General features: G+C 31.1%; 1 protein-coding gene across 5 annotated transcripts in view; it reads left to right on the plus strand.

The window, feature by feature from the left end:
- The first annotated feature begins 769 nt into the window (after positions 1-769).
- LOC118201159 (uncharacterized) overlaps positions 770-26,409 on the plus strand; it is a 95,168-nt gene continuing 69,528 nt past the window's right edge. For 2 of the 5 annotated variants that reach the window (XM_035373203.2, XM_035373194.2), the window contains exon 1: positions 770-924. The gene's annotated coding sequence lies outside the window, so the exon portion shown is untranslated. The remainder of the gene's footprint in view (positions 925-26,409) is intronic. The other 3 variants (XM_035373222.2, XM_085814018.1, XM_085814017.1) reach the window with 3 other exon arrangements.

Consider the following 26,409-nt stretch of genomic DNA (forward strand, 5'->3'; position numbering starts at 1 on the left):
TCTATGTGAAAGTTTTCTCATTTTTAATGACACAGAAATTGCGTACAACAGCGACCGATCTCTTTTTGTCATGTGCATGTATTATTAACTCTATCCAACTATAAATTTACTTTGAAAAAGTAAATAGCACCCGTCTTGCAACAGATATTCTAGAATATGCTCTTAGGGACAAAAAGGTTGGGGACCCTTTATGTAGAGTTAGAATTCCTTATCCTCAAAACAGTTGAAAATTATAAAACAAAGTATCAACATTAAATTTTCTGTATATGAAAATAATATAATTTTGCAGACTGAGAGTAAATATAATGTTTACCCCCCCCCAAAAAAAACAATTTTTAGCAAAGCGGAAATGCGAACCGCGTTCTAAAAATAGTTGAAAATCAATTATCTTCCCAAAATTCATAATTGTTTCGTCAATCTTCTGTTTATTTTAAACTTGTATTAAAAATATAACACGCTGAGCTCATATTCAGTTCGTTGAAGACGCGTTTTAAAATTCTATTTAATATTCAATACTTGACTATCTCAGCATGCGGTTGAAAATGGCGAAGAGTTAATATCCGGAGATTCTTTAAAATGCTTCATACCCAAGGGGAGATTACTAAGATTAAACAGGAAAACTACGACCTTAGATAATACTAAAGCAACCAACTCACTCAATTACAACTTAGCAAGCGAAAATGAGGCTGTCCCACTAGCCCACTGGTAGGAAAGAAGCATCACAAAATGGCCCCCTGGCGGTGGTCGAAGTAGGTCGCCCGGCTTTAGACTCCGCGTGTTCTTCAGTTCTCTTTCTGAGCGAGGTAGAAAAGGATGAATTAGTGTTTCTTTACGAAAAACAGTTTTTGACAAGTTTTTTACCCCTTCTGCCTCTCCCCCCCAAGAAAATATTTGGGCTTTATCCATGACTGCAAAATTTTAAAGGTAAGGTTAAATTCTGATTTTTTTTTTTCTTTATTTTATTTTCCTGAGAAAATTATTTGCATTTTAGAAATTTATAAAAATGTGAAAAAGAGGGAGATTTAAAGCAAAAAGCTGGCTTTTTGATACAATTTAGAATTATTATATTTATTAAAATATTGTATTATTAAACTTTATTTCTGCTATTTGATTACAAATAAATAATACCTTAATTCATTTAATTAAAAATAGTAGACAAACAAAGGTTTTCTAATGCAAAATTTTTAACTTTATATCTGGTTTTGCTTCATTAAATTAAAGTCATCATATTTAAAACTTTTAGCTAATTGATGTTTTAAATAGTTTGGGAGGTTTTATTCAAAAAATAAACTTAAACTCAACTCCATTTTCTTTCCTATTTTTTCATAAACAAATAAATAAGTAAAAGAAAAATAAAAAATTATTTTTACAACAAGTTAAAAATTATGAAAGTGTTTTTTGAATTACCATAAAATGCTGCGTAATTGTACCAGACCATATAATTTCGGGCGTACCTAAAAAGTGAATCTTAATTTAAATGCTTTATTGTTTCATCAAAACAGAATCTTTTGCTGTTTGCGCTAAATTCCAAACAGCAAACCAGACTGTGAGTCAATAATACACAATCATAGAAAGATATAAATTTATTTACTGAAACAGTTTTAACACACCGGTTCTTATCATAATTAAAGAAATGTTACGAACATTATTTAAATAAAAGCTGAGAAACAAACAAAATTTTGATAATCTCTCAAATAAATTCTGAGTATTTATTTGTAAACTGTTTACTTTAGTACTATTTATAAATAACTACTAATTTGTAAGCTACTTATTTACATTATCTTATCAAAATTGGAATAGCTCTGTTACTCCTAGTGTTTTAAGATTTTTTCATTTTTTAGTCATAACTAAGATTTCAGATAAGCTGTTCTACCGAGTGTCTCATTAGCGAATCATTTTTATTCTTTCCTAAATATACGAGTTAGCATAATATAAAAGAAGAAAAGGAACGCATCAGATTTGAAGTCATAGCTCATGCTTAGCTTGAATTTATGATGAGTTCTACGACAACTTGATGGTACTATTTTTTAGAGTGAATGTTCTTGCTGTTTCGAAGTAACATTTGACCAGTGAGTGACATTAAATTATTTTATTTAGACCGTTGAGTGGAGTGTTTGAAGTTTATATTTTTAGTTTGGCTGTCGAGTTTATAAACATTTTTATAAAAAAATGCAGTTAATAAGTTTGAAGATAATTATTTTTTCCTATTGCAATTCTAAACAATTATTTCCCCCTTGTAGAACATGCAAGTCTGCGATAGATTGTAATTTGCTTCCTCTTCTTATATTATGTTATTTCAGGTTTCGTTTGTCAATATTCTCTTTCTATCTATTTTTTTTTCTTAAGTCCTGTTGAAGGAAGACCCTCCAGGATCTAACTTAAAACGATGTTAAGCCATTCTGTTCACCTAGGCGTAACCTAGGATAAGGTTAAGCCAATTTGGGACCCTAAACATATTTTCAAGGGATCCGATTGCCACTTTTCTTTGTTTTAATGAGGGAAAAATGGATTTTGAGAATCAGGGGTGATGAAGATGATTTGGGATGCTAGACCCGGATTTTTCTTACCTAGGTGGAAATCGTATCCTGGTCTTATCAAATTATAGGCAAATAAGAGTGGAATTCTTAAATGCCTGCGCGATTATTTTTAATATTTTCGCAAACTCAAAGGATTAAGAGACTGCTACCAAAGTAATTTAATTAGTACAGAATTTCGGTTACTCCGAATCTAATAACTCGAAATTTTTTATTAGTCGAACTCTCTCTTTCTGTCTGCATTTTTATAAAGTTAGCATTAAATCAAAATTTAATGATAAGTTGTCTTCTTTATAAGTTGAATTTCTTTAAAACACGAAATGCTCTATAAGTAGATCTTCAATCTAATTAAAATCTTTTATAGAATTCTTAATTTACCGTCTCGGGTTTTGCTGGCTTGTTTAATCACAACAAATAATAAATACGTTCATCTTCTTGTAAGTAACTGAAAATGTATTAATAAAAATTGGAATTTTTTTGAAATGTAATTTATGCGTTTTTTTATTTAGATAAAGCAAAACTGTGCTGTTTAAAACTCTGCATTTTTACTCTATACTTTAAAGCATTTAATATTTTCTTTAAGTAATCGAAAGATAACGCTTTAAAGTATAGTTTTGTAAGAATGTTTAAAATATTTCCTCGTAATATTTCTCTCTCTGAAGGGAAAAACTTGCCACACAGCACAACTTCATGCGACGGTAATATTCCATTTATGCAGTGCCCGTGCGTACCCACAAATTTCTGTAAAGTTACACTTGTGCTTTTAATTTCTGGCCACATAATAGATTAAAAAATACCTACCTAAAAGTATTCATGATAATTTAACAAATTTTTGTTAGTTTTTATTGGGTAATTAAAAAAATCAGGATTTTATATTTAATTATTCCAATAGACAAAAATCTATATTACAGCAATAATTCAGAAAAACGATGAGTGAAATGATTCTCAGTGTATTCTTGCATTCTGTAACTAAGAAAAACTGAAGTAGCATAAGAATATATAAGAATATAGTATAAGTAAGAAGAATATAGTAACTTAGATTCAGTGTTAGTCAAAAAGCAACTATTAAAACTATAATTTGAAATTAATTATTATTTAATGTGAATAGAATGAATGAATAGAATTATAGTTTAAGAATACAAAATGAGAAACAAAATTTATGTATTGGATAAATAATTTTACTTGCCTTCTAAAATTATTATGTTTCTGAAAAAGGTTTTAGCAAAGCACTGACTATAGGGAAAGTTTAAATTTTAAAATTCAGAACTACATATGTAAAGTTTAAAAACAATTCAGTACGGACATAGCTATGGAGTGAAATTATTTGCTTCATCATCGTTATGAAAATTTTTATGTCCTTGCTTTTTATTTTCTTGTTCCTGCCTTGAAAACATCATTGCGCTCTTTCATAACTTGCTTACCTTTCAAAGAAATGACGATTTTCGTAATGACCATTTTCTTTTGATGATGTCATCTGTATTTTTAAGTAACGATGAGCTTTGTAGAGGTCGTCTGCTTTTGTGCTGATTGAAATTCTGATGCTAAAAGAAGTTTTGAATAAAATTTAGATTTTTTTAAATAGGCTAGCTTAAAAAGATGGAAGCTTAATTTGACAGTTGAAATTTGGCTCATTCGTTAATTTTTTTAAAATCAAGAAACATTGAAGTGTTTGATAGAAGATTAACATCTGAAAATGTGGAACTTGATTTTTTAGCATTCTGCTTACATATCGCCTTAAATGCAGCTTAGAAATAAGCGAGAATGTTTCGTTTTTGATTGTAAAAAATTTTTAATTCCTATAACTGAAATTATAAAATGTGAATTTTTCCAAAGTGTGCATATTTACTCAATTTTCTTTTTTATACTCTATTTTTTTCTAAAAATAAAATATTAAGTTAAAATTTATTATCCTTCTCTTAGAGAGGGAAATAGCGCATCACATAATTCTTCCAATATTACTGAAATAGCAATCAAAATCTCATACAATAAATGGAATACATAAATTTATCACATTATTTTGCAATGAAAAACCTTCTAGCATCTGAAAGAATCGTTTCATTGAATTTTGTAATGATATTTGAGTAGAATCTGTGTTATCTCAACGTTCTATTCAAATCTGTTTCAAGTACACATGATTAGGAATTCGTAAATTGGTAATTAATTTGTAATTAGGAAAAGGAGAAATTTGCGATAAGAAAGAAAGAAATGCTATGTTTAAAGATATAGCAGTTATTAATATCGTAAAAAGTTCCGCATATCCTGACAGAATTTAAACTAAAAGAAGACTTGAGCGATAATTAGATTTGCTTTGTTTAACACAAAGCAATATTGGCAAAATTGTTAAAATAACCAAAAACTAAATACCATTAACTTTTTTTTAAAAAAAATTCAATATGCTTTCTCAAAATCTATGAAAAATAAGAATTCTGAGGCATCAAACAAAGTAATATTTCCTAGGAGATAATTTAACATATTTGTTTAGAAATATCAACTTTTAGAATGGAGGGTACCAAAAAAGAATTAAAAAACAAAATTGCACTTTATTCAAAGAAAGGTTACGAGGTAACGATTGTGTCACCTGTTAAAAGCGAGATTTTTAACTTTATTGAGGCATGGAAAGGAAAACAAAATACTGGTATTTATAAATGGAATTTGAAATCATCAGCACGAAACTTTAACCTGCAAAGCAATTCCAAATTTTACCAAGACAACGATTCTGTGATCCTAAGCCTACAGTTAGCGATGTGCGACTTAAGCTATTCTCTTACTTTTCTGAAATTTTCAAAAATCTCAGTTCCCAAACCTTAATATACTTGGAAGAAAATTAAAAATAAAATAAAACAATGAAGAGACTATATATGTGCACAGATACAAAAAATTTGAAAGCTTTCAGATTTTACATTACTCCCAAAGAGGCGTTTATTTAACGTTTAACGACCTTTATTTATTGAATATCATGTTTTTCGCACATAAACCATAAAACTCAGTTCAACAGCAATATCTCAAAATAATTTTAAAATGAGCATATTTTTAGAATTTCCGATACACTGGAGATAAATAAGGTTTTTTCTTTTCCCTCCGTACAATGTTGCCATTTCTCGCTTTAAAATAGTTGCGTTTCTTAATAAAAAATTATTTAATGTCTGACAAAATATGAAATTGATAATAAAGCAAATTCAAAATTATGACTTCCAGATACCCATATTCGGTGGAGGATTACTTTATTCAAAATTTGATGGCCTCTAGATACCGTTGTTTTATCACAATACGAGAAACATTACATACATTTATGCAGATTCTTCATTATTTAATTTCTTTAAATATAATACAGGGCTGTAATGTTTGGTGGCAACAGTTTGAAAAGCGTTAAAGTGCCAAAACGAAATTAATAGCCCTTCTGGCCTAACTCCCTTTGGGCTAATAAATAAAAAAATTATTTACTAAATGTTTTAAGAAATAGCAAGTAATTTAACAAAATATAATAATATTTTCATGGCTATATTTTTATTTGATAGTATCCATCATATATCTGACAGAGCACTGAACATTAAAATAACACAAAGACGGAGAATAAAGCCATAGAAAAAAATAAAGCCATAGAAAAAAGCCATAGAAATAATAAAGCCATAGAAAAAAATCATAATAAAGCCATAGAAAAAAATCATAATAAAGCCATAGAAAAAAATCATTTCAAAGACAGTTTCATTTCTATTGCACTGAAAATTATTTATCCAAAAGTGATCGGAAATGTAAGATATCTGATCACTATTTCAAGACATTATTTTTAGAAATACTAGTTCAAACAAAGTTACTTAAAAAATAAAAATGCGAATTTAAAAATCTTTTTCGTAGAGCGGATTTTTAATCACGTTCTAAAAATACGTTTATCTATCGATACACACCTTTGTCGATGAAGATTATCCATTTAATATTCCCGCTTCTTTCAGCAGGTGGCGACAGGCAATTTAACCTTGAACAAATACCTTGCATAGTTCATGCATGGTATTTGCAAACTGCGTAGGCCCCTGTGTTACTCTTGATACACAATACGTGATTAAAATACTAAAGATGTTTAAGAGGAAGTAATTGATATCGTGCCGATCATGACATTGCTGTGGAATAGTGCTACATATTTTCCGCTGATACATAACCATTGTGTTCGCGAAATTATTTGTCCTTTAAAGAAGTACTTTTTTTATTGAACAAGTTAGCTTTCTTTGTTTTCTTTATATTTTCTATTTTTATTCTCACTGATGTCATGTAAATTAGCATATAAACAATGCGCATTTTAAGGTGTGAACATGACTTGATCTAAAATATGTGTCAGAGCAATATGATCAAAGTTATCTACAATTTTTTTGCCAACAATCATTTGCATGATCTGAGTAGCGTGAACAGGATAGTTTTCTCAAGAATTCTCTCAAAAATAAATATTTTTTATATTAAATCTTCGCATATTTTCAAAAAATTTTTATTCTTAGAATTGACAGATTTTTAGTTTAAACCTTCATTTTGGCTTAGGATTAGAAAATTTAAAAAACATATCAAAAGGAAGAATGTACTTTCCCATACAAAAGATTAAAATTATTCTTCAGGTTGATCCAAAAATGTAAATAGTTTAATTAATTAAGTCCAAAATTGTAAATTATTTTCAAAATGACTTTATTTCGCATTTTTTTAAAGTGTATTAAACAAAGTAATATAAATATTGCGATCTGAAAACATCTGAATTTACAATCAGACCCTTTAAACAACTATTCGCATTAGAAATTAAATATATATTTTTTAGTATATATCTATACGTATATATATTACTGGAAAAGTTTTTTTATATATCGACTCCAAAGAAAATAAATTTAATTAATGCGATGAATTATTGGAACAAATTTGAGTCAGTTTACATAGAATATTTTTACTATATATATATATATATATATATATATAGTATAAAAATATATGTACTATATATATATATATATAAATTTAACAAATATTCTCTATTCGTATAAAGCAAATAAAAAATAAAAATTTTAAATTTTATTAAGAAATTTTAATCGCAAAGAAATAAAAATAATTATATTACATATATGTATGTTTGTGTGTGTTTATAATGGTATAAGAATTTTTTTTTAAATCGTAATGTAGTTTCTTTTCAAATTCTAATTTAATGCCTGAAATACTTTTAAACTAAAGAGTTCTCTTAGTAGTTTAAAAATTAATTCTACCAAAGCTCCAAATACCGAACATAGAATCGTATTTAAAAAACGTAATTCAAAATAGTAATGTCAAACAGTGAGCGGGATACAAAAGTAAAACTCACTGTGGTATTATTCCATGATAAATTAACACTTTCTGAATAATTTTACGCTTCTTTAATTAAAAAAAAAAAAGCAATCTGAATATTTTTTTCACGAGATTCCTTGCCGGGATTGTGTGTTGAGTTATGGCAAAGAACACAAGGCTATCTCTCCCTAAGGGAAGGGATTCCTTCGTGGAGGACGTTCTAAGGGAACTTATTCGCAAACACGTTACACATGGGGAAAAACACGAAAACGGCCATGCAGCCAGCCCGTTCGCGGGATTCGAACCTCGGACCGAACTACCAGAGCTCAGCTACTTTACCGCTCGGCCGCTGGTGGGTCTTCCTTAACCGGATTGAAGCTGGAAACAAGCAGTTTTCTCAAATGAAGAAGAAACAATGTCTATTTCTCTAGGACACTTGATTCGCATTATGAAAACAATAACATCTTCTTTGAAGTGATAAATACTTTATTGGCTGTAAAAACATTTTAAAATAAAGTAAATTACAGTATAAGGCGATGTGTTGTTTGTTCCCTTTTAAAATCTATTTCTAAAAATTATGAATGTCTGAAAAGCAAAACATAGTATTTAAAAACATTTTTTAAATGATTAGTACTTAATTTAAAAAACGGATTAACTTAGTTTTACCTCAAGGTACGGCATTTAAATCCTTTAATGTTCTTTTTTACAGGCACCTTCTATGTATCAAGCTCGTTATATTGGTAGAGTCACCTTACATGCATGCATTTTTATCTTTCTTGTGAAACATTTTCACGAATTTAGAGTCAATTGCACATGATTGTCTCACATTAGGATGCACTAATTGCAATCGAAATTTTATAAATTTAATTCCGTTACTGATGGCAATGAACAGCAATCTTTCATAATACTCTTCAAGACATTTTCATGAAAAAAGGGGGAAGTTTTAAGTATGCAAATTTGCAGAATGATTATTTTAAAATGTTGAATTTCACAACAATTTGGAAATTTGTCAAAAAGTTCATCTGTATATATTTTAATTTTTTTTCTTCTAGAAACTCAAAATAAATTCAATACTCAATACCAGCTTAATAAAGCATTAAAGCTTAATAAACGAAAAAAAATGTTAAAACTTCATTTGAACGGGAATATATAACAAACATACAGCATTTTATTTACTTTAGATTTCGTATTTGATTAAAAGCCAACACATAATTAGTTCCCTTGTAAGGTTACAATTACTATTTTAATTAACCAGTTATCATGATTTAGACCTTTACTATCACTTCTCCTTTCCGCTTCTTCACCAAAATGCAAATCGGCTTGAGAGTATTTAATTCGAGAGTTTTGGATTGTAAGATAGAGCTCGTTTCTGCCTGGAGACCACGTTACTAGGTTTCGCTAACTCAGATAAGATTGTAATTCTTCGTAATATAAAATCCGAAAGCTTTGAGATTTTATTTTTTATATAATTGCTTTATTTATAACTATGCTACATCTTTTACTAATTTTTGAGCAAATGACACTGACCGTTAGTTCTTGGAAATGGCATAAGCATTATAGGTTGCAAAATATCGTAACTAGCACATAATGTTTCCTTTTTTTCATGAGACTCTTTTTTTTTTTTTTTTTTTCCATGAGAATTAGCCGTCTTGATTTCTTCTGCGCAGCAAACGATTTCTACTTGCCGAGAACATAAGCTGTCAGGCTTGATTGGATAAATATGATTTTTTTTCAGCCCTGCAGGAAATAAACTCAAGACAAATCGTTTGCTCAGCATTACATCTATATCTAATTTTAAGGAGGAAATTCGGTATTAAAGGAATTAAAATTCAAAACATAAATGAAAACCGTTATTCCTTCCTGGCTTTGAACCGAATAATTTTCATATTGTATTATTGTTCGTTGTGACTTTGATAGCCATGATGCCACACCTTTGTATAAATGTTTGCTTACAACACGAATAATAGTTAACTATTTTTTTTTTTTTTTTTTTACTCTGCGCTTCAAAGAGGTGTCTTACACTCACACGGAAAAGTAACATAAGAACTCGAAATAATTAGTTAAAACATAAAAATATGTTTCGTTGGGAGCGTTTAATTTTAGAAATCAAGAAATCCTGTATAAGAAAAATTTCTGCAAAATATTGTTTCTCGTTATATCTTTAAAGTCACGGAAGTACGAGCCAGTTTATTTGAAAGTGTAGAATCGGTTATTAGCCCAAAGGGGCGTTAGCTCAGAACAACTGTTCGTCTCAAAACGAGATTTTGCGTAGAAACACTAAAGCCTTGAATCTCTTTCAAATTGTTGCCACCAAATATAATCGATCTGTGTTGAGAGAGAGAACTAGAGCCATCAAATTTTGACTAGCGAAGTCTTCCACCCGAATATGGGCACCTGGAAGTTCGAATTTGTTTTGTTGTCTATTTCATATTTTGAAAAACTTTAAAGAATTTTTGATAAAAAAAATTCAACTATTTCAAAGTGAGCAATGGCAACACTGTACGAGAAAAGAACATTTTTATCTCCAGCGCGTGAGACTGTGTATCGGAAATTATAAAGATATGCTGTTTTTAAATATTTTCAGTCCAAATGCTCTCGGAACGTGCATGTGTGTGTAAATGAAACTCCCCTTTGGACGTAGTATAAAATCTGAAAATAGTTTATTTAATTTTTTTTTCTTACAATTCATTGAACTCTACTAGTTCTACTAGAAATGTTTTAAAGTTATTCAAATACCGTAATCTGAAAAATTGAATAAAAATGTGTTTTGTTTTAGAAAAAAAGAAAAAAACTAAATATCACGTAAAGCTGAGCATAAAAACTAAAATGGTCTTTGGAAGGTTATTTGAGGAAGAAAACATCATTTTAAAATCTAACTAATACGGTACATCATTTATTTGTCAAAATCGTTTATTTTAAGATATAAAAAGGGATTATATATATAGCCGTGCGAAAATTTTCGTCAAAGAAAAATAAAACAAAGAAATCTAGAACTTCTTCGTTCTTGTAAACAAGTGTATATAAATAGTTGAAACATAGGGTTAAAAAAAAAAATCCAACTTAAAAATAAAATCAAGCTTAGAAATGCCATATCGGGAAAACATTCATTTGACTGAGAAAATTTGGCGAACATTGGGAAAATGAAAAACTATCACTTCTACGAGCACGAAATCATTGAATACGAAAATACAAATCCATAACAATGCTAATCTCACGATAAAAACATACAAAAAGTTGTGTGGGAAATAAGAAGACATCGCGGAGAACATTTCTAGTTTTTGAAATCATAGATGCTGTTCTGTGACGTCAATAAACCCGAACGATCAGATGGTAACTTCATCCGAAGCGAAGACAACATTAAAAATGACGAAATATTCGGATAGTTTCTCTGGGAAACACAAAAGCTCGAGCATATTGTTTTCTTTTCTTTTCCTTTTCTCATACGTGTCGTTTAGATCCAGTTTCGAGACGATTTGCTTCGTCAGATGTTAAATTCTCTCAGTTGTGACCCCTTTTTAATGCTAGATATACCACTTGCACAAACTACTCGCTATCCAGCGATCTTAATGCGCCTGTTTTTCTCTTTTTTTAACATGCAAGGAAATGTGTTTCACTCACGTGGAGAGACATTGATCTCCTCTTTTCTCTCGCTTCTTACCAATGCGTAATAAAAAAGATATTATGAATCGTTTTTATTTATTGCATTTTCCAACAAAATCAAAGAACATTCAGATCTCAATAAAATATCACTTTTAGAATTCATTAAAATATTACACATAACGAAGTAAATGAAGTATTGTAATCGCGAAAACTTCAGGTATCAAATTTCACTGAAAATATCTATTTCAACCGCTTTCGAAACCATTTGAATGCTGTTTTTGCGTGACATCTGTACGTACGCACAGATAAAAGGACTGTTTTTCCCAAAAAGGATTGTAAAGTGGATTCAGAAGAGATTTTTTCCTTGACGTCTGTACGTACGTATGTATGTATCTCGCATAACTCAAGAACGAGTAACCGTAGAACCTTTAAATTTTGTATATAGGATTGCTATAACATGTAGTGTGCATTTCCCTTTTTTGTTGCAATTAGCTGCAGCAGTCGTATATAAATATACATAAGCTAACTCTGTTAACCGGGTAACAGAGTGGGAATATCTCTGGCTCGGTGAGCTTAATTTTTTTTATTCTTATCTGTTGGTAAATTGTGCATTTTTTGCTTTAAAACTGATTGAATTGTGTAGTTTTTATATTCCAGTTAAGGTTTTTATGCCTTTATTTAATCTGCATGCAATTGTTGTAGAATTATCAAAAATTTAAAACTTTAAATGGCGAGTTAAGCCTAACGAACCGCCATTTGTTTACATTCTGAACTCGGTAGAATAGTGGATTAAGTCGGTTTCTGCACCTTCAATGCCTTTTTTGCCGAGTGGGACCAAAAGTAAACTTTTAGTAATTCAGAAGTCAAACAACAAAAATCAGCGTTATATTTACAAAATTTTCACAGGACTAGTTTCGATGGCTTTAACGAACCACCATCTTCAGCTGCAAAACCGCAAATGAACAAGATAGGAAATAATGATTAGATAAGATAAGAAAACCTGGACAAGAATAAGCAAGTGGCGCCATCTGTTGGCGAAACCAGAACTAAAACATAATTTTCCTAATTCTTAATTCTTAATTCTTAAAGCCGAAGGCAAATTTGGATTGGAATTAGGATCGTTAACTAGAACAGAAAGATTTTTATGAATGTGAAATGCCTCTAGAAAATCCAGTTCTCCAATGGAAGATGTTTTTTGAATAATTTTAGCAGCAGAAAAATTGAAAGTGTGATTTTCGGACCAACAATGTTGAGCAACAGAAGACTTCTGTGTTTCCTTTTTTCTAACATATGCCTCATGTTCTTTGACGCGAAATTTTAAGGCTCTCTTAGTTTGGCCAATGTAAATTAAACCACACTGGCAAGGACTCCTATAAATACCCCAGGAATTCATATCCGGAATGGGGTCCTTGAGTACAGAAGTCCGAATTTTATTGATGGGAGAATAAACAACCCGAAAGTTAAATTTCTGCAAAATATGTGCAACTTTATAGCTAATTGATGGAAAGAAGGGAATGACAACAGAATTTTTATAATCTCCTAAAATAAGAGTGTGGCTTTTATTGTGTTGAGATGAGAATTTTTTAACTGCTTGATTAATAATGTTGGGTGAAAAGCCCCTGTCAATAGCTATTGCTTTTAAATAATTTAGTTCTTCATCAAGAGCTAGTTTGGAGGAGCAAACTTGAAGAGCATAGAAAACATAGGAATAAAATGAAGCTAACTTTTGTTTAGTCGGATGACATGATTTAAAGTGTGGTGGAAGGCAAACCGATGAAGGTTTACGGTAAACCGTAGTACTGAAGTTGGATGTATTACGTGTGACCAGAATATTGAGAAATGGAAGAGAATTGCATGTCTCAAGTTTAAAAGTGAACTCAATAGCAGGATCAATAGAATTCATTGTTGAAAGAACTTTATTTAAATCATCTTTATTACCTTCAAACAGGGTAAAAGTATCGTCTACATAGCAGAACCATGCCAGGAAGTTTAAAGTTTCAAACAATTTTGATTCATAATAATGCATGTAGATATCAGTCAGGATGGGACTGAGGGGGCTTCCCATGGCTAATCCCTCAGTTTGCTTGTAATGTTTATTTTGGAAAACAAAATGTGTTTGTTTCAAACAGAGTTGAGTGAGAGAAATTAGCTCATCAATTTCGATGCAAGAGAAATGAAATTCGCGAAGTCTGGTTTCTAGACATCTTAATGCACCCTCCACTGGGACATTGGTGAATAATGATTTTACATCAAAAGAAGCCATGAGTAAATTACTAGGAGAAATGTTTTTAACCTTTTTTACAAACTCTATTGAATTTTTTATGGTGTAAATGTTATTGTCTAATAGAGTAGAAAATCTAGAAACTAAATATTTAGCTAATGGATACGAGGCAGTACCTAAATTTGATACAATAGGGCGGAAAGGAATACCACTTTTATGAATTTTGGGAAGAGCATATAATCTGGCACAATTCGCAACAGATGGGATAAGCGAATGTTTTAAGTTGCTTGAAATGATTTGCGAAGATTTGATCGCAGTTTTTATTTTGGACAAGTCCGAAGATGGAGGATCTTTAGGGATCGGATTATTTGTTGTTTGACTTCTGAATTAGTATTTATTCGGCGTGTTAGTATGTCTTAAACTTTTAGTTTTGTGCACCGAAAGATCTGCATTCTTGCCCGCTGGCCGAATTGCTTGTTTTTGCGTAGAAACTCTAATTTTAATTTGTAAAAATGGCTTTTTTAATTGTTTTAACTGTATTTGGTGTTTTATATTTTTTAAATTTCGATAAAGGTATTTTTGCCTTGTCGCGAAGTGGGAACTGAATTAATTGAATGACAAATATATCTCTAATGAAATTTGAGGAAATACGTTTGAGTGAAATGCAGTAAAAAATGTGTGTAATTTAATAGGCCGTGCAAGGAAGTCATATGGTGTCCACATCAGATTTTTTGCATTTAATTTAGAATTTAATCTAAGGAAAGAAAAGGAATGTTTTATTAGCAACTCGAAGGTGGTATTATAGTTTTTAATAAAAACGTGAACTTCATATCCTCACAAAATATAAATTTTTGCAATTTCATTTGCAAAAATATTTTTTGCAGCCCCTTTCGTTATCAGCTTTTAATGGAAAAACAATAAACAAAAAAGCGCTGTTACCTCTTGAATAACTAAATTTTTCCTTTAATTTAATTAAATTGCAAAGTTATCCAAGTGGCGTAGTGTGTTATAGAATAATACAATATTTTATTTTCCTGCTCTTTACAATGCTGTTGTGAAAAACTTGCGTTAAATATTATGTTTCGTATTTATTTACATTATATATACATTAAATTATTTACGTTATTTATTTATTCCGCATTTATTAGTGCAAAGGGGCTTCGTCCCCGAAGGACTTTTGTTTTCGTTTCGCGATTTTGCGTTGAAAACTTTAAAAGACTGTATTACTTTTCAAATCGTTGCCACCAAATACTATCGCCTTGTATGAAGAAATTAAATAATGAAGTATTTGGGTAAATGTATGTATGTTTCTCACATTGTGATAAAACAACGGCACCTAGAGCTATCCAATTTTCAATGACGTAATCCTACTGCGAATATGAGTATTTGAAAGCCCAAATTTGGAATTTGTTTTATGATCGATTTCATATTTCGTAAAACTTTAATGAATTTTTGATTAACAAACTCGAGAATTTCAAAGCGAGCGATCGCAACTTTGTACAAAAAACAAAACAAAAAAAAAAACAAAACAAAAAAAAAAAACAAAAAAAACAAAAAAAAAAAAAAATTATCTCTAGCGCGTGAGCCTGCGTATCGGAAATTCTAAAGTAGTTATGCTCAATTTAAAATTATTTCGCGATATTGCTGTTGAATTGAATTTTATGGTTTAAGTGCGAAAAACTTGATATTTAATAAACAAAGGTAACACACAAAATGTTAAAAAAGCGCCCCTTTGGACGTAATTTAAAATCTGAAACCTTTCAGATTAAAAAAAAAAAAATATTTATTTATTTAATTTTTTTATGTTCCTTATCTTGAATTCTGGGAATGAATTCTCACATTAGCAGCCCTGTTCTGTTTAGCTTAAAACTCTTTCAGATGCTAAACTTTAAACATCTTTTAAAAAAAAAAATAGGAATTTGAATACGAAGATTCGACTGCAAATTAAAAAAAATTATGATTTATTTATATTTATTTAAAATTATATATTTTTAATTTTTTGAATTTTTTTACCCTAAATTCTTTTTTGAGATTTGAGACAGTAACCTGAAGTTTTCTGACTGCAGTTTGTTTATTCTGAATGCTGGTTACAATCTGTCTTAAAATGACTATGGGATGTATTTACCGGTAGCGTACGAAATTCGTTTTTCTTCTCTCACTTGTATCCAATACTTCATAATACGAAGTTGATTTTTCATTCATATATCAAAATACATTAAGTTCTTAATATGTGCCTATGCATTTTAAAATCTTTTTTTTTTTTTTTTCGAGTATTTTCGACCCCTTTTCCTTGCTCAGTATTGCCTTCAGGTTAAATAAAAGATTTTTTTCTTCTGAAACTTCAAACTTCTATTTCAGATATTATTCTTCCACATGAGTAGATAAATACAATCAACTACAATCAAAGCCGTGACTTTTAGAACAAGACTTTCACCCATAGTTCCAAAAGTCACGGCTTTTCTGTTCAGGTGGTCATCTTAGAGAGAAAACGCGCTATGTTATCAGAATCATTTTCAAAAGTTGTCGCTACGACTGGATTCACTTCATGAATGATCTAACTCTACATAAATTTCTGCGTTTAGTTATAAACCACCTATATAAGTTTCTTCATATTTTTCCTCCTTCTTTTGCCCGATTTTTTAGTTACAGTGTATTATATACTCAACTACAATTATGGAAGAGTTGTTTTCTATTTTTAAAAATTATCAAGTATTCAAAGTACTTAGCATCTAAAATAAATTAATGAGGAATAAATCTTAGACAGGATTACAATATAAAAATTCAGTAATAATTGTTTTTATTTGAGAATTTTTCATTCATCAGACAGATGCCACATGAAATTGAAAAACTGGAAGAAAAAAAAAAATTTAAAAGCTAAAGCTTTGAGATTCTATATTACTCCCAAAGGAACTTTTAACGTTTCGTGTGTTAACTATATGTATTAAATATCCTGTTCTTTGCACTTAAACCACATAAAATTCAATTTAATAGCAATATCACAAAATATTTTAAAACAGCATATCTTTAGATATTCTGGTAGATGGTCTCATGCGCTGGAGATAAAAATGTTTCTTTCCGTATACTGTTGCCATTGCTCGCTTTGAAATCGATGAGTTCGCTAATTGAAAATTCCTTAAAGTTTTACAAAATAGTAGATAGTAGTAGATAATAAAAGGAATTTGAAATTAAAAATTTGGGCTTTTTTTTTTTTTATGCCCATGTTCGGGTGGAGGATAGTGTTATTCAAAATTTGATGGCTCTGGGTACCGTCGTTTTTTCACAATGCAAGAAACATACATACATTTATGCAGATTCTTCATTATTATTTAATTTCTTTAAGTATCATATAGGTCGATAATATTTGGTGGCAAAAATTTAAAAAGTGATCCGCTGCTTAATGTGAAACGCCACAAAATGCCGTTTTGAGACTTATAACCTTTCTGGGCTACCGCCCCTTTGGGCTAAAAATCTAATATTGAAGTTGAAAGACATTAACAGATTCTTTCGAAATACACTGAATATTTATTTTAAATTTATTTAAAGCATGATTGAAGTTTTTAAAATGTTAAATGCTGTTATTGTTTTATTGTTTCCATTACTTTCTATCAATAATAAGAAAATGATTTTGATGTATGTCAACTTTGCTACATAAAATAAGGTTGCAGGTTTTGTCTGATATTTTCTTCAAGCTTTTGAAAAATCTAAATTACAGTTTTGTGCTTATGTCATACTGTGTCTTCATACGAGGTCATGCATGATTAGGTTGTTCATGAAAGTCTGTGAAAACACATCAGAATAAAGGATAATCTGTTCTTCAAAGATTAAGGGTAGTATATAATGTAGCAAAAAGAGTCGGAAGTACTTGTTCTGCTAAGCGTAACCATCTCAACATGATGCGAATTATTCATATATGCAAATTGACAACGCACCTAAATTCGCAAGACTTAAGATTAAAAAAAAAAAAAAAAAAAAAAAATACGAATTAGAGTGCGAAGGAGGAAGAGATCTGATGAGAGATTAGATGGTACCATGCGCATTAAAGTAGTTTATCTGTTGAAAATCATATACATTCCTTAAACACAGGGACAATTTTATAATCAAAAAAATTATCCTTCAAGATACTTTCTCTTTTATTTGACTTAAACTAAGCGCTATTTAAATACATTAATTATTATTAATTTATAATAAACGATGATAATAGTTGTTCACTTTCACGCCTCACATAATTAAATTACCTATATTCGTTAAACTACATTGGCAACATGTTTTTGAAATTATCGTCTTTAGAATTAAGCTGTTAAAAAGAAATTGCTTTTCAGAAGTAGTGTATTATGATCATACTGTGTGTCATGAATGAAATTTTACTGTGGGGTTTATGATAAAAAATAACTTTATTAAATAAGCATTCAAACTGATCTAATGATATTCCGGATTGCTGTATTTTGTTTTGACCACATCATTAATGAATATATGACGAAAGTATTTCTTCTTTAATTTTATTGCCATAAAACTAATTTTCAAATCTTGCATTAATTACTTTGATTTTAATTAAGTTATGCTGGATGTACTTTATTTAAATCAGAGATATATTTAAAAATATGGAAACAGGGCTATGAATTCTACTTTTTAATTTTCTAGATGAAATTAATGGCTTTATGTTCTTTCTTATAAAATAAATAATTTTCTTATATTTTTACTCAAGCTGATTTTGTTCGCAGTTTCATTTTGAAAAGGCGTATTTATATGCTAGTGATTTCTTTCCTAGATAATAGCACTATATCTACTGGGCTCCCTTTCTTTCTCTGTGTATTCATATAATGTTATAGAATTTTAATGAAAACACAAATGATATGAAAAAGTACTTATTGCTGAAAGGATACCCTCAATATTCAGGACTTTCATATATAAATTTCACGTAGTACAACTGGAAAGAAAACGTAACACCAGACTACATAATATCTAGACAGAGGCAGGCATGAAAAGTAGAATAGATTATAAAAATTGTTAGATTAAGAGTAAGGAATTGATAGTTCCGTTTTAATTTCATTGGTCTATTGAGGTTTTAGTTTTCAAATTTTAATACTATTATTGGATGAAAGATTTTTTTTTGCTTTATGTAGGTACACACGTCATGGAGTTATATAAAAATAAAATAATGGGGATTAATTTTGAAGTAGTGCATTTCAGGTGGATGGTTTGAATGTATACGGTTGAATATGCTTCAATAACAAAGGGATATATACAATTCATGACCGCCGTATCATTGGAAAATTCAAGTACTACATCACCTGTTCTATATTTCTTATATAAAGTCGTCTCAGAAAGAAAACGCATATAGCGCTCTCTGTGGTCGAATGTAAGCAAAATATATCTTATGAATATATAATAGGAAACGCATAGTTTGATACCTGTTTTGAGCAAAGTACTCTTCTTGTTATATGCTTTTATAGTCGGAGTTATGTAAACTTTACAAAGAAAGAATTAAATAATAAGTTTTTCATTTGTTTACATTTTTCACAATACAACGCACTTATGTCTATTACATTATTAGATTTAGAACGTATTATTAAGCTAGCTAAATCAAAGACCATAGTTATCGTTAGTTAAACGAAAGACCGAAAACAAAGGTGCAGCTGTGAAGCCTCTTTTTATTACCTTAAACTGGCGAACATATTAGTAAATAACTAACACTAGGCATGTTTTTATTATGACCTTACACCGGCAGGCAAACAGTAAAGGCAATTTTGTAATGGAATGTGTGTGCGGAAATGAGGCATTAAGGTGGTACAGAGCGCCTGTTGAGTGGTAGATAAGTGTTCTCATAGTCCTGCTGGCATCAGTGCCATCTTAACAGTATTCTGGACCCCTGGGTTAACCAGAGTGCTGGGGATCCTATCACTCTCAGAAATGAAATGTCAGTGGATTAGCATGGGGCTCCTATGTTCTGGGGCGCCCGACAGCAAGTGCTCAGCGGGCCCATGCTTTAAAAAAGCCATAGCTGGCATAACTTATAACTTTCCATGTGGATTTCAAGTGGTATTCTACACGCATGCGAAACTCGCTTATATAATTTTATTTGTGGAGCTGAGAAAGAAAACGGAGAAGCTGCTCAGAGAAGATTCTCGGAAATCGTTCTCTGTATCTCCCTTGAATAGCTGCTTCGCTTCAGCCAAAGAGCCACAGATAAAATGCATGATAGAGAGTACCGCTCTTCTGTAGAAATGCGTGCCGCTCATAATTCGCACGAAGAAGGATGATTTAGACCAGCTGAATAATTTTTTTCTACCGAATAATTTTTATCTCAATGCGACATTTCTGCAAGTACATTCCCATTAAGTCCACTAAAATCTTCTTATTTCGGTCTACTGTACCTGCTTTTACATTTTTACCAGATGTTTTGAATCATTTTGAATTTAAAAAATAGGGCAGATCCTCTGAGGTAACTTTTTTAATCATTATTTTATTTTCTCTTTTATTCAATATGGTGGTTAGCTCAGGTTGATCCCTAACCTGAAACCAAGAATGCTGGCTCGACTCCAGTTTAAAGCCTAGCTGTAAGTGTGCGTAGTCATTCTCACGCTCTTTAAGGATATAATATCGGCTGTCCTCCGTGGTGCACCTTAGGCAGCGCTCTCTTTGGAGACAACTGACTAATCGTTGGGTTCGGCATCTCCAGTAAATGCTTGAGAATGTATATGGCTGGTCATTTGAAAGAAAATAATAAAATTAATAAAAAATAAATTAAATAAAAAATAAATAAAATGATCATGGTTTATTCAGAGAAACAAATGTTTTTGGTAATAGTTGCATTAAGAAACACAATAACATTCCATTACACACCTCACTAAATCAACAAGTAAAAGCACCTTCTTAATGTGCTTTTACTAATCTGAGATGTTTGATGTTTCTGCCTGACGTACTTTTGGAAAGGTTTCAGAGATTTAATAAAAAGCTAATATCATCTGTGGTCGAATAAAAACTGCATAAATTTTAACTGGTGGAATATGACAACATTTTATTTCTCATGTTGAATGCCAGTTCAGTCATGTGTGATGCCATTATAATTTGCATAGAAATAACATGATTTACTTTACAAAGAATTAAAAATAGTTTTGGCGGCTGGTGATGATGCATTTCTTCTAAATTCAAGCTGAAAAAAACTACCGCTAAAACTGTGCTCCGGAAGAAAGATTTGAATAGAGAATAAGTTAGATCAAGGATGCATAACATCTTTCTAATCTGAGCAACTTCAAATGCATTAATAAAAAACTAAAATGTAATGATTTATTGGCATGCATGTAAACGTATACTCTTATAATTTATTATTTATCTATACGATTCCAATAAATGCGAATATTGACCATAAAATTACAGCAAGTTAATTTTTATGTCACATGGCGTACATGTACCTAATCTGAATTGCATCACAAAAACAAAGCAAAGGGAAAATTCCCATTTTGACCTCAAGATGTACACAATCAAATTACTGTTTCTTACCTCCTTAAAAATATTCCTATGGAGGAAATTTTTCCATAGAATGTTGTCAAAAATATTTTAACTTCTGTATTCTAGAGGATAATGAGTATTAAATTCTAAAAACTTAATTTTCTTTTGAATTTATTTACCAAACTGCTGTTAATTAACTTAGTAGAGAAATGCTATCATTAAAACAGTATCGGAACTTCTTATTTTTAAAAGTATAATTTATGAATTTTAGCAAAGGAAAGGACGTAAATTTTTATTAATTAAACAAGCGCATACTCGTTTTAAACGATATTTACAAAAATTAATTTCATTCCGAAACTTTTGACAGTGTTTTCGTAACGGAGAAAGCTACATCTGAAGTTTTAATTTAATTTGTTGCTTGATACGATTTTATATTTAATTTCTGTGTTTCGAACTTTCATTCTTTCAGTTGCTGCTGTTTATCATAAATATTAATATATCATATAGGCTTTTATTTTTATAGGTACTTCTGATTTTAATCTGAGATTATTGTAGGATAATATGGAGTTTTTTTTTTTTTGTGTAAATGTCTGCGAAGCCTTCAGTACACGAAGTATTTGAGTTTGATCTCGCTTGGGATTTTGTTTCATAAAATGTTGTTTCGAATTAAATAAAATCAAATTTAGGCTGTTTATGTGGAACTGGAGAAATAAATATCGCATACAAGACAATGAGATAAAATTATATAAATACGTTTTTCGTCAACAAAAATTAAGGAATATACCGATAACATTAAAAAATTCGCTTCCGCTGCTTGCGGTGTTATCCCTGCAAATAACAGAAGCAAATTTGTGTTATAATTACAAAACAAGTAGATTCGAATTGCATTTGTATCACAAGTTAAATTCTTTTTTGATGCCTAGCTCGATAAATTTCACGAACTACCTGTAATTACTTGCTGAATAACAGCCAAAAGAGAAACTCACCAGCTCAGATGTTTCCCAGTTGCGTCGGCTATAAATAGAAAAACTGCTTTAAGATTTCGGAAGATGCTATCCTTATTCCTTAACTTTCGTCCTACTTTATTCAGAAATGTTCTGATTGACATAATCTGGTGAAAGCAGAGTGAGCAGTGGGCATACAGAACAGATTTTAACATAAACAAAAATGCATTAATTAAAATAAACCTTATATTCTGAATATATATATATTTGTTTTTCTTCCCCAATAGCGGGCACTAGCCATTAAAGGTGTTGGCTACTACTAAGGCTAGCAGCGGTGGTCACTTTATTGTGGAGGAACATAATAAGTGGGCCACTGTTGTCTCCTGTGAAGGGACAGACAATTTACATCCCATCTCCGGGATTCGAACTCAGGCCCTTCGGTACTGCATTTAGAGTCTCTTTCCAGTCTGGGTCCACTTTTCTAAATATTACCCTGTGTATATAAGACAGAAGTTTTAAGGAAAGTAAAATCACATTCTAACCATTAGAGTATTTGAAACGGTAAAGAAATATTAAAATATTTCAAAATTACGCTTATGTTTTTAGTGATACTTCGTTTTTTTCCCCTTTCTTTATGTATCAAAAACAAAGCGACCTGCGGTTTATATAATTACTGAAAAATTCTATTCTTAAATGAATCGGATATAGTAAGACAAACCACTGTTTCTTATATTTGGCATTTAAAAGCAGGTAATATTTATTTTTCATTTATTCAAAACGGTACTTGAAGAAGAGGACAAAACAAGGATTGATTTCGAGAAGAAAGGCTATTGTTTAACATGCCAGCACAGACCGACAACTCTAAATGCCTGAAAATAGTGTTTGCTTAAGTAATAGAAAGTGAAAATGCATCAATAGCAGCTGTGGACAAAATAACAAACTTAATTAAAACAAAAAAGTGACCTCATTTCGCAAGAAATCCATTTTGATAACAAGGGGTAAAAGGGATATTAAAGAAAATGTTCTCATTTGTAATTCGTTGTGCTTCATCTTAAACGTGATTTTATTGTTAACAGAGCAAAAGGAACGCGCCAAATGGCCTTCAAGTAATGAGCATAGCATGCTAAAGAAATTAAATTTTCTGAAATCGTAAATCTGTTTCCTGTAACTGGAAAGAAAAGTTAAAAATCTTTCGTTACAGATGTGTTGTTATTACTAATTCCTGTTGATTTAGCAAGTGCTTTTTTAAAAACTTCTAATATTCTACTGAAATTGAACTATTATGAAAATTTACATTAGTACAAGCGATAGGTGGCCGCCCAACCGGTATAGTGATTACTGACCCTGATTGCCGTATCGGTGGGCTCGGGTTCGAATTCCAAAGAAGGTATGGTTGTAACTGTCCGTCTCTTCACAAGAGGTAACTGTGGCCACTTATTAGGTGCTTCAATAATGAAATGGTCACCATTTACAGCCCATGTAATGGTATTATATAATACCCTAATGGGTATTAAATAATGCGCTCGACCATAAAAATGAGGTAATAGGGGTAAAGCAATGTTTCACATTCTTTTTTCATTCAAGTACCCCTTGGCTATCATCACTGCTCCCCATAGCCTACCCTCATTATGTATAATTATTAACATCTACATGTACAGGTACAATAATAATACCATGTATTTATAGTGTTTAGGGAGTTCAGAGCGTGTTATAAAGATATTTTTTCCTCATTTACGGAAAAATGGTGTAATTTGGTAATTATACACGTTTAATTAAACTCAAAAATATGAGCGAGTTTAATGGGAGCATTTTTTACACTGTTTGGCAACTCTAATCCGGATCAGAAGATGACAAATGCAGTCTCAAGTCTGAATTTATGATGGAAAATCTGTTCCTGCACATATTTTTAAGTAAGTGTAGGACAAGAAAGCCCTCTTTTCTAATACGGCGTTAGTGAACGATAGTAGAGTAGTGACTGAGCCGCCCAAACGGTATAGTGCAGTTGGGTGGCGATCCTTTTTGGGGCAGTGTGCCCCAAACCTTTTTTTCGGGGAGGGGCGTACCCATAACCTCTTTGATTAAATCCCCATCGGAGAGCGGTTTATCATGTTTTGCAGGAACAGTGAAATTTGAAAGCTGGCCGTTGTTAGATGGTTTGTTTTAGAAAGATAATTGCAAACACCAACTTTCTGGTAATTATAATTCCTCAATATCCGTATTAATTTCGTTCAGCTTCATCAAGTTCGGCAACAATCTTGTGGTTGGTGTTAAAGTACCGTAAGTAAGTGAAAAGGAAACCGTAAGTAAAGATAAGTAAGTAAGTGAACCGTTCAAGAATAGATAAAAACACTTACTTAAATTACACAGTATCATTTTATTGTGATTATTGATTAAAGAAGTAATATTTTAGTCGGGTGCCGGCTGATGAGGCTCTGCGTGCCGACAGTGGCACGCGTGGCATAGGTTCGCTATCAATGGTATAGTGATTAGGGGAGCCTACTGTAGTACCGAAGGGCCCGGGTTCGAATACCGGAGAAGGCATGGATATTTAGAAATGTGTAGTATCCGTGCTGCATAGGAGCACTCTAAATATGCAGCGAGCCGAAAGTCCTGTCGAGAGGTTGATAGTAGGAGAAAAGGTATAGGAGACCCTCGCTCCGTCCCCCTCAGGGTGATGGGGGCTCTCCATCAAAATTGGGGTCGGAACTGAGCGAAGTCGTACTGTCATCTGATTGGTGCTCAAGGCTCTTGCCAACGGCAAGCGCAATCTTGCACTCCTTGGTACGATGGATTTTGTGGGCTTGTTTTGATATTACTCTCAGGCAAGTGAGATAAGTCACCACACACAGCACTGAGTAGTGACACCCTTGTTGAAAGTTCAGGATATTCTTTCAATTCAGCTCAAAATGAGACGAGGGATTTCTTTTCAAACTGTAACTTGAGTGACAACAGCTTTTTAGCTTTTCTCTCTTATTCAATTTAAGCATCAATGTTTATTATTACTTTATTATTACATCTTTATTTCCGCTTGAGATCATGTCACGGATCCCTGTAGGTACACGTACCACAGGTTGAGAAAAGCTGGAGTAAAGTAAAGTGATAAAAGTGGAAGCCTGTGCTCTTAGAACAAAGCTTTTGTCTGTTGATCAATTTTATAATTTTAATGTAGTTTTTTGGGCATTATTAACAGAACACACAATATGTGTTTCATACATCTTTGTGTAAGTAATATTAAAACTGTATAAATATTACACTCATAATCCAATAAGCTATATTATATATTACGTATCTCATGTCCTTGCTACCAACTTATTGTCATATTGAGCTCGTCAAGTGCTACAGTATTTACTGTAGCACTTGACGAGCTCAATATGATCTAATATTCTATATTAGATATAATAATAATCATTCTAATAGCTAGTCTTTAGTTAAGCCATTTCAGTTTATTATATTGATTATTGGTATGCCTGAAAACAAATCGATAATAATATAGCATTAATTTTCCCTGATTATTAATTTTTTATACCATAGCAAAAATACCAGAATATTTTCCTGTGTTGAACTGAAATCATTTTTAATTTTTGCCATTATAGATGGTATTACATTCTGAAGAGTTGTAATTTTGTAGCATATCGCACAGAAAAATTACCATTTTGGGCCTGAATTTTTAAAATGACGTATATTATGAGAAATCGTGTACTGTCAAATTAGAAAACTGCTACCAATGCTGCTGTGGTGCTCATCGTAAGATTTCATTTAACTCCCCCTTGAGCTGTAAGATAGTTGTATGAAGAATTTTCTCAGAAGAACCACTTTTTTATCGTGAATTTTTATTGTTCTAAAAGGCTGCCTATTCAGCACAGCAAACGTAAAAGCGTTCTATAATAAACTCTATATGAAAGTCAGTTTCTGAGGTCTGGATATATTTTATGACATCTGAGTTAGTTTTTTTAGCTTATGATAGTAAATTCTTACTCTCGTAATGATGTAAATGATCTCTTTTTTGCCATGATTTCTCAGACATGTATTTTCAGTTTCAATAAATTTTCTTTGAATTTGGTTTTATATCTAAATTGCATCACTGATAAAAACACATTAAGACCTTTATATTCCTTGGCCAATTCGTCAATTCCTTCTGCTCCAAAAGCCTACTAGTGGGCTAGTAGTAAAACCGCTGAAAATTGGTAGTTTGACCCTGTTCAATCCCGATGAAAAATCTGGTTGCATATGGATATTGGTAGTTGTTTTTATGTGAACCGTGTTTTCATGTGAAGTAGGTCTCCCTTAAAAAGGGATCTTTTTAAAAGGGACCTTTTTTAATCCTTTCTTGCTCCACGAAAGCTTTCCTTCCCTTAGTCATAGAACCCTTGAGGTTTTTCCA

The sequence above is a fragment of the Stegodyphus dumicola genome, chromosome 3, assembly GCF_044657685.1.
Source record: "Stegodyphus dumicola isolate Sdum_Otavi_A_Nest chromosome 3, ASM4465768v1".
Taxonomy (NCBI): Eukaryota; Metazoa; Arthropoda; class Arachnida; order Araneae; family Eresidae; genus Stegodyphus; species Stegodyphus dumicola.